General features: G+C 37.0%; 1 protein-coding gene across 12 annotated transcripts in view; it reads left to right on the top strand.

Moving 5' to 3' along the window:
* Window positions 1–9,626, top strand: part of tenm3 (teneurin transmembrane protein 3) — an 842,281-nt gene that overhangs the window by 440,512 nt on the left and 392,143 nt on the right. The gene's annotated exons all lie outside the window — the stretch shown is intronic.

Raw genomic sequence — 9,626 nt, 5'->3', positions numbered from 1 at the left:
AAGGTTAGTTTTCTTGGTTGTTTATGGTTAGTTTTTGTATAAATTACGTATTTTTCAAATGTTTATTTTTTCCCTGTGCTTAAAACTCATTAAAAAAGTATTTACAGAGAGCGGTTAGTAAGGCTATAGTGTGAACTCTTACAATGTTAATTTTCTCTGTTCAAGGTTTTCTCAGTGTTATTCATGTTTTTACATTTAGTTTACTATTACACTGTGCATACTATGGTCTAATTAACTATTTTTGTGCTTAAAAATCTTCAAATATATGTATCTATACTAATAAAAGGCAAAGCCCTGACTGACTGACTCCCTCATTACTAATTCTCCAACTTCCCCTGTAGGTAGAAGGCTGAAATTTGGCAGGCTCATTCCTTACAGCTTACTTACAGAAGTTAAGCAGGTTTCATTTCGAAATTCTACACACATATATATATACACGTCCATAGCCTACAGCTCGGTCGCCGTGTGAGGCGGAGTTGCGTCCCCCATCACCACGCCTCCCATGTAGTTGGCTGCCTGCCTATATTGTGTCCCCCATCCCCACACCTCCCACGTAATTGACTGCCTGCCCATATAAGGCCGTCCATCAGCAGCAATCCAAGCTGTGACAAAACAGTAAAAAGGAGGCATGTCAGACGTCGTGCTACATTTTTTGATGCAGCTAGACGGAAACAACTTCGTGACACTGCCGCCAAATACTCGCAGAAAAATCCACAAGTTAATAGACACGCTGTTGCTAAATACTCGCAGACAAATCCACAACTTCATAGAGATGCTGCCACTAAATACTCACGGGCTAATCCACAAGTTCATAGAGACGCTGTCGCTAAATACTTGCAGGCAATTCCACAAGTTCATAAACAAGCTGCCGCTAAATATTCGCAGGCAAATCCATAAGTTAATACCGGGAATGCCTGTTAAACATCTTAGATTCACAAGTAGCGATTTGGGTGGTGAGATGTCTATCTTGGTGATCACCATCGATCAAAGAACTGTCACTTACCGAGTGGTTTCCATGCCCGGAGATGCCGCCTGCCTTTTCCATTCTCTGTGTTAAATATTGCACTGACATATCAGCCTCAATCTTGATATCCAGAGAAACATTGTGTCTTATGTATTGAATGACTGGGACAGGTTCAAGGTGTGGACTGATGATGGTACAGGAGATAATTATACTACACAGGGGCACTATAACGGTGAAATGCTTAAGCCCTTCACCTATGCTTCTACATGTGAGTTGATGGCTGCCACTGAATTGTTCGGTTGTCGCTTTCAACTGTACCGAAATGGCAAAATATTTTACACCTTTGGAGAATCACCAATGCCTCTTAAACATCTTAGATTCACACGTGACAATTTGAGTAGTGGACACTTTGATGTTTATGAATGTTTCAACTCTCAAAAGCTGGATGCGAAGTTATCGATGAAGCGGGTTGTATGCTTACAACGCTTGACTGATGCCGAATGTCACTTCAACACAAGTCCTGCAAATACTAACGTAATTGAAACAAACCATGAAACTCAAACCGATTATGACAGCAGCAATCCAAGCTGTGAGAAAACAGTAAAAAAGAGGCATGTCAGATGTTGTGCTACATTTTCTGATGCAGCTAGACGAAAACAACTTTGTGATGCTGCCGCCAAATACTCGCAGAAAAATCTACAAGTTCATAGACACGCTGCCGCTAAATATTCGCAGGCAAATCTACAACTTAATACCGGGAATGCTTGTTAAACATCTTAGATTCATGAATACAGATTTGGGTAGTGAACACTTTGATGAATGAAACCTGTCATCTTTACAACGGTTCACAAACACAGAATGTAACTTGAACACAACACATCCTCCAAATACAAACTTTATTGAAAGAAATAATGATAATCAAATCCTTGATGACAGCAACACTCATAACAGTCACAAAACAATTACATTGACAATCATGTTACGTTATTTTTAAAATGTTTCCTTTTGTTTTTCTTAACTTCTTTAACACACTACTTATATATAAGTATATATATATAATACATGTGCACAGTGCCCTCCACTATTATTAGCACCCCTTGTAAAAATTAATAAGATGGGTTAGAAAAAAATCACTGTTTGCTGAAGGACTGTCATTTGGAAATACTAAAAATGAGAAACATCTGACTTTTATTTGAAACCAGTTCATGCAAAGAAAAGCAAGGCTTTCATTAAGAAGTAAATATTTTTAACAAAACCACATGTGTCACAATTGTTGGCACCCCTGCATTTAATACTTTGTACAACCTCTCTTTGCCAATATGACAGCATGGAGTCTTCTCTTATAAAATTTTATAAGGTTGGAGAATGTAGAGCATGGTATCTGAGACCATTCTTCTTTACATAGTCTCTCCAGATGATCCAGGGTCCTAGGTCCTCTCCTGTGTACTCTCCTCATCAGCTCACTCCACAGGTTCTCAATAGGGTTCAGGTCAGGGGACTGAGATGGCCCTGGCAGAACTTTGATTTAGTGGTCAGTTAACCATTGCAGGATTGATTTTGGCATGTGTTTCGGATCATTATCCTGCTGGAAGATCCCATGACGACCCAGTTTATTTTCCTGGAGGAGGCAGTCAGGTTTTTATTTAAAATCTCCTGATATTTCATGGAATCCATAAAATTTAAATATTGGTTCTTTCTGTCATATTTATTAGATCATTTTTCGTTGCAATAATCAGGGATCTTATATATTTTTTTGATGAAGACTTTCAGAAATGTAAAGATGTCTGATGCTTAATTAATGAGCTATTGCTGCTTTTTGGTTATATTTGTGAACAGTAGAATATGTGAAGGCAACATGAATAGTGCAGGCTATAGTTAGCAGCAACTTAAAGGTAATTTTCTTCATAAGAAAACACAAACTGAATGTATCCTGTTATTTGTTCTGTGCCATAAGCATACCTAGCTAAAAGGTTTCTGTGTTGAAATTACATTGGTCAGTGCTGAATGACCCGTCAATATGTTATTACATAGCTGATGGCTTATTTCCTGGTTTGTATTGGGTTCCCTGCTGAAACTCCTAGCAAGCTTTTTCGCAAATTATTGTTTTTAGCTATTGACAGGTGAAATGAGTAAAATAGTGTCCTACGCAGTTCTGGGGATGTGTAACAAGGTGGAGGGAAATGTGATTTGTAATGTTTATGGAGCCTGGAGTACAGTACAGTATATCAGACCATCCTCAATTATAATCCTCAATTTCATTTTAAGTGACTCCTTTGGAAATTATGACAAGTATTTCAAAAGATCTGTTCAAGGGATGCAAGAATAATGGACCGGTGCAAATTATCTTCCTTAGCAACAGACTCCAAAGCTGATAAAACCTTCAAGTGAAGAGCTCATGAATATTCTAGGCTGCCAGTGGCTTTCAAAATAGCTTGAATTGTATGTTATAAACAAACACCATCATGATTTAAACCAAGGTTAGGCTTTGCTTCAGTTTAATGGCTTACAATGTATTGTGCTTCTTGAAGATTTTAAAATAGAATTAGATCACAGAAGCTGATGAAAAGGGCAAAGGTCTAACTTATTTACTTTCATATTTTATCTGAATTCTCCCAGAGGGGAAAAAGTTGATTGTTATTGATTTTATATGAAACTTGCTTGAAAGGTCTGATGCATGATCTGTGCTCGTATTTGCAAAAGCTGAATTTAGCCTGGTGGTCTTTCTTACTACATTTGCAAAACATGAGTCAAATTGTTTTTTAAATAACTCATGATGATATTAATGTCTCTTTATATAGAATATTTCATACATTAGAACAGATAAATGCTTTATGAGCAACATATCTAAAACATTCAACAAATAATGTCAAATCTGAAAAGTAAACAAAACCTAAAAATGAATAACAATAAATAAAGCAATATTTTGAAACTTCATATATCATCAAATAGATAGAAGAAACAGAAAAAAGTACACATGAGCTGGTTCATAAAAGGTTGCTTGGAATATCATTAACCTCTTATGCTCTAATGGTTTCCGTCTTTATTGGTCCTAAATTAGTGTACATTCCCAAAGTAAAGAGCTATTTTATGTACATAATAAAGGAGATTCAGATGGTTGTTGAGTAGTGAGTATAATACCAGATTTTTAAAATAAAGTATTTATACATATTAAAAACTTTTGTTTACACCAAAATCATGTAAAGAAAAACAAAAAAAAGACTTGCCGCTTTAGGGAATTCTATCCAAAAACTGGATTATACAGTGCATAACCAAGATGTTTGATGTTTCACAACCTTCAATTTTTTTTATTTTGTGCCCTAATTGGTCAGCTATCATTGTACTAAGTTTATATGTCATATTTAATAACGTTGTAAAGTTAAACTGTTCGGCACATGGTATCCCCCATTTTGGAAACATTCAGTCATTTCTTGGAAACATCTAGTCTCTTGCACCTAAGCAATCTCTCAATACAATTATTGCACTTGCAGTTATTTTGTAATTTTTTTTTTTTTAGAAAAAATACAAATATACACTCAAACACACATGCACCATTTATATTACTCGGAAGCAAAAATTAGGCAATTTTTAACTATGCTCATATAATTACAAACAGACCTTTGCTTTCAGAATTATATTACATGCCAGTCCTATAAACAGTTTCTTTTTACCACTTCACACAGAGAAATATTACATTTTGTAGAACAGATTCAAGTTTTTGTGCTGCAATTCACACATCGTCTTTTGCATTCTGTTACAGTTGCTCCACAGATGTTTGTTTATTTTGTTGTTGCAGAATAAACTAAGTATGTGCATACATTTTCATACCAGCTTCTTCCAGTGCTGTGTTACAGAGGTGGAATCAATGTCTTTACCGGGAACTGTAGGTCCAGGGCAGAAAACTGTTGTGGACCTGCACTCTCAGAGCTAATCAAACGCACCACACATACACAGCTAAATCATTATTTCTAAGCCACTCTTTTGGTCTTAGGTGGCTGCCTCTGAGTCCCCAGCATATGAGATTTATTCACGGTATAAACCTCCACACCTCACTGAAAGGATTGACAATGCCATGGGATGTTTTTTATCCTGTTTTTATCATGCTTACTTCAACAAGGGGGTCGCTTTTTGATCTTATTTCAAATTTGTAATTGCAGTTGTTTCTGTAATGAAGAGCGCATGATTTGAAATTGGATAAAAAAAATATTGTATGCCATTGTTGATTCCTTTGGTAAATGTTGGGGTTGGAAATGGAAATATACAGTGAACATATCACAAACTCAAAAGGTGCAATCACATTCGATCGAAGTGGGGAACTCATGTGAAACTTCTGAGAGGCACAGGTACAGCATAACAGTACTCACTGGTATGCTATTAAATGGTGCAGATACTCTTAAGATGAAATTGAAGGAGCACTGCTCAGGAAACTAACATAGGGAGAATGTGCAGTAGACAGCATCAGAGTATGTTAATTGAACCCTGCTTGAATTGTAAAACTGCAGACAGTGAGTTTTCAAAGTTAAGCCAAGCAGTATTTACAAATCAAGAGTAGCATTGTGTCCTTTAGGAAATGCGTTGTTCCCAATAGAGTCAAAACTGTGATCAGAATCTGACTCAAGCTTTGTGCGTATTGATGCGTAAAGATTATCTGTCATACAAGCATTTTCTTTCCTGCCTTTTATGTACAGGGTGCGCACAAAGTCAGTATACCCCTATCTTTAGGAGCATTTACAGGACGACAGGATGACAATTTGGTTCCTGTGGACATCAGCACAAGTCTTCCTGGTATTTCGAGGTGTGTTTCCGACATCCTGTCTGGCTGCCACCTGCTGCCGCTCAAGAAATCACAACAAAGTGGCGGCCGTTCCAAGATGAAGTGATGGGTGACAAGTGTTTTCACGATCGAGGAGCGTTTGGTGGTCACTGTGTGGGTTCATGAGCGGCCAGTTACTGGGAAATCGGTCAAAAATGTCATGGATGACTTTGTTGTGCGTTTTGGGAAGGCATTGCCGACAAAGAGGACGTTGTTGCAGTGGGAGAAGAAGGCTTTTGCAACAGGCAGCGTCCGAGATGTGCCGCAAAGTGGAAGACCATCCACAAGGCATGAAACATGTGCAGATGTGGCAGAGTCTGTTCAACGATCCCCAATGAAATCCACTCGTAAACGTGCTGCTGAGTTGGGAATAGTGGAATCGACAATGCGAAAACACATCAAACAGGAGTTGCAAATGAAATGTTGGCATCCATTGCACGTTAACGAGTTATCAGATGCTGACTTGGACAGACGTCAGGAAGCTTGTGATCTGATGCTGCGCAGATTTCCAACAAATACTGAGAAGGAAAAGGTTATGTTCTCTGACGAGTGCGCGATTTATCGCAGCTCCCGCAATCGAAGCGTGTTTTCAAAATCCTCCAAAAGATAGGGGTATACGGACTTTGTGCGCACCCTGTACAGCTGTGACATGTAGTACAAATAACCAGTCCAAGACAGCTATACATCATTGGAATGGTATCTAATCGTAATGAACCCTTCACTGTATGTAGCTTGATGTACAAGAGATCTTTGTTAAAGCAGATTCACTCAGCTGTGATGTGCTGCTCACCTTGGCATATACATCTGCAAATCTCATATTTTAATAATGAATGAGAGCAGACAACATGGAAACGTATGATTTATTTGAAAGGAGACACCCTTGATTATGTTAACATACCATTATTGGTTTTGATTGACTTTTGGGTTTACTGCAATGTACACAAACCACTTTGAAATATGGTAATGTCTCAGCGACAGTATACATCACACATAAGCAGCTACTAAAAAGACCCGTGTTTTAAGTTAATTGGCAGTTCTAAATTGGCCCTCTCTATCACAGTGGCCTGACTTCCCATTCAGGTTTGGTTCCAGTCTTCTGGCCTTTGCAACTTTGAAGTAATATAAATGGGTATAAGAATATTATGTTTACTGTATATCTGTTACGGTATTTTGTTCCAAATAAATTACTATATACCATAAAACTGTTTTACACATTGTTAAAAGTAAATAATGTACCAATGGGCCTTTTTAGTGTTTGCAAAGACAGTTATGGTATTTTTTCCATTGTGCAAGCAATACATTGGAAACACTATCACTGTTTTTTCTGGGTTATCAACTGCTTGCTTTGCCATAGAGAAAAACATTATGATCTGCTTTAGTGTATTTAATGGCAGGCCATTAAAGAGAAATATTTCTGTGTTAAATACAGTGAGCAGAGTCCAGCTGTGAGATCAAAGACTGTATATCTTTTACATAGTGACATCTTGGCAGATGAAGCACAGATGTGGGTTTGTTATTGCTTTAATTTTAAGGAATTACATAACTTGCCAGATACAGGTTTTCTAGACATTTAAGTTTTTTTCTTCCCTACTACATTTAACATTTCAAGTGGCCCTGCAAGTGGTCCTGTCATGTTTTCCTTTAACCGTGGGGCTCTTCATTTGCAAATAAAACAACTGAACTCTACCAAATACTATCAAAATGATGAACCACAATATTAGAGTTGCATCTGCCTTAAGTTTTCACTGATTATGTCTGAGTTGACTGAAGGTGGGTGATATGTGCCACCAAGTGGTTGAGACATGTGGCTAGAAACCATAAGGGTAGGCTGCAGGTTTAACCATAAAAGAAGTCAGGCTGCCTAGGCTGTAATCACTTAATGTTTACAGTACTGTGTATAGTTTGATAGATACTGTATTTAACATGTAAAGTAGCTTAGGACAATATCTATCTTAAAGAATCCTTTATAAAATAAGATTACAACAACAACATTTATTTACATAGCAAATTTTCATTCAAATGGTGTAGTTCAAAGTGCTTTACAAAATGAAGAAAGAAAAGTTTATATGAAACAAAAATAAAGTAAGGTGAGATGGCCAGGAGGACAGAAAAAAAGTAAGAAAAAAAAACACACAAGATGTGCCAGAGGCAAAAAAAAAATCTGCAGGGGTTTCAGGGCCAAGAGACTGTCCTCTACCCAACATATATGATCTAAATCAGTCCTTATGACTTTCAGGCTTCATGTGAAAGAATTTGATGATGATCATGTGGACATCTGGGGTACTGCCTTCAATTTATCAATGTAGGGACAGCATGGTGCCTTGATCAGATGGTGGTGGTGCAGAACACCACCACAAAAAAATGGAAAAAGAACAGCAGAGAACAGCAGGGATTTGTTTGGATTACGGAGTCTTGATGAAAATGATAATTCAATGCTTGTATAGATTAACAGGGATACACTAAAAGGTAGCTATGAGAAAGTCATGTTAAAATAATAGGCTTTTAGAATTTTTTTTTTTAAATGCTCAACTGTATTAGCCTGGTGAATTTTTATCTGTTAAATTATTCCGTATTTTAGGTGCATAATAGCAGAAGGCTGCCTCACCACTTCTTTTAAGTTTAGCTCTTAGAATTATAAGCGGACACTCATTTGAAGATCTAAGGTTATGACTTGGAGTGTAAGGTGACAGGCCTTCCAAAATATAGGGCCAAACGAGATTATTTAAGGCTTTGTAAACCATTAGCGGTATTTTAAAGTCAGTTCTAAATGGTACTGGTAACCAATGTAATGACATCAAAACTGGAGACGTGCTCAGATTTTGTTTTCTTACTGTTTTCCATTGTTCCATGTTTTTCTTGGGTAGTCCTGAAAGACGTGCATTACATTAATCTAGTCGACTAAAAACAAAAGCGTGAACTAACTTTTTAGCATCTTGCAAATTTATAAGGGATCTAACTTTTACTATATTTCTTAAGTGAAAAAATGCTGTCTTGGTAACCTGATTAATATGTGATGTAAAATTTAGGTCAGAGTCAATAATTACCTCAATTTTTTACCTTCATCTTGACTTTTAAGCCAATGGGATCAAGTTTAATTCTAATACCCTCACTATATCTATTTTTTCCAATAACTACGATTTCTGTTTTCTCCTTATTTTGTTTGTGAAAATTACTACTCATCCATTCAGAAACACAAGACATTGGGTCAGTGAACCAAGAAAGTCCAGGTCATCAGGTGCTACTGATAAATACAGTTGTGTGTCATCAGCACAGCTGTGGTAGCTCATGTTATGACTTGAGGTAATCTGATCTAATGGAAGCATGTAGATCGAAAAGAGCAGTGGAGCCAGGATAGAGCCTTGTGGTACACCATATACAATATCAATATTCAAAGTATAATTAGCTCTAAGAAGAAAAGAATCTATTAAGTAAGACTCAATCCAATATAAGACATTGCCAGAGAGGCCCACCCACTGACTAAGGCGATTTTTAAGAATATTGTGATCAATGGTATCTAAAGCTGCATTCAGACCTAAGAGGATGAGAATAGATCAACAGCCTCTGTTTGCATTTACCCACAAGTCATTTACTACTTTAACCAGTGCAGTTTCTGTACTGAGATTCATTCTAAAACCTGACTGAAACTTGTCAAGAATAGCATGTTTATTCAAGTGATCATTTAGGTGTGTAATGATTGCATTTTTTAGATTTTTACTTAAGAAAATCAGGTTAGAAATAGGTCTAAATTGGCAAAAACAGAAGAGTCAAGTTTATTTATCTTGAGCGAGGTTTTAACAACAGCAGTCTTAAATACAGTCTGGGAATCTTGACTTTTACATTCAAGAAAGTAGA

The sequence above is a fragment of the Polypterus senegalus genome, chromosome 4, assembly GCF_016835505.1.
Source record: "Polypterus senegalus isolate Bchr_013 chromosome 4, ASM1683550v1, whole genome shotgun sequence".
NCBI classification, from domain to species: domain Eukaryota; kingdom Metazoa; phylum Chordata; class Cladistia; order Polypteriformes; family Polypteridae; genus Polypterus; species Polypterus senegalus.
The sequence above is the reverse complement of the archived record's forward strand: the minus strand, read 5'-3'. Positions and strand labels throughout refer to the sequence as shown.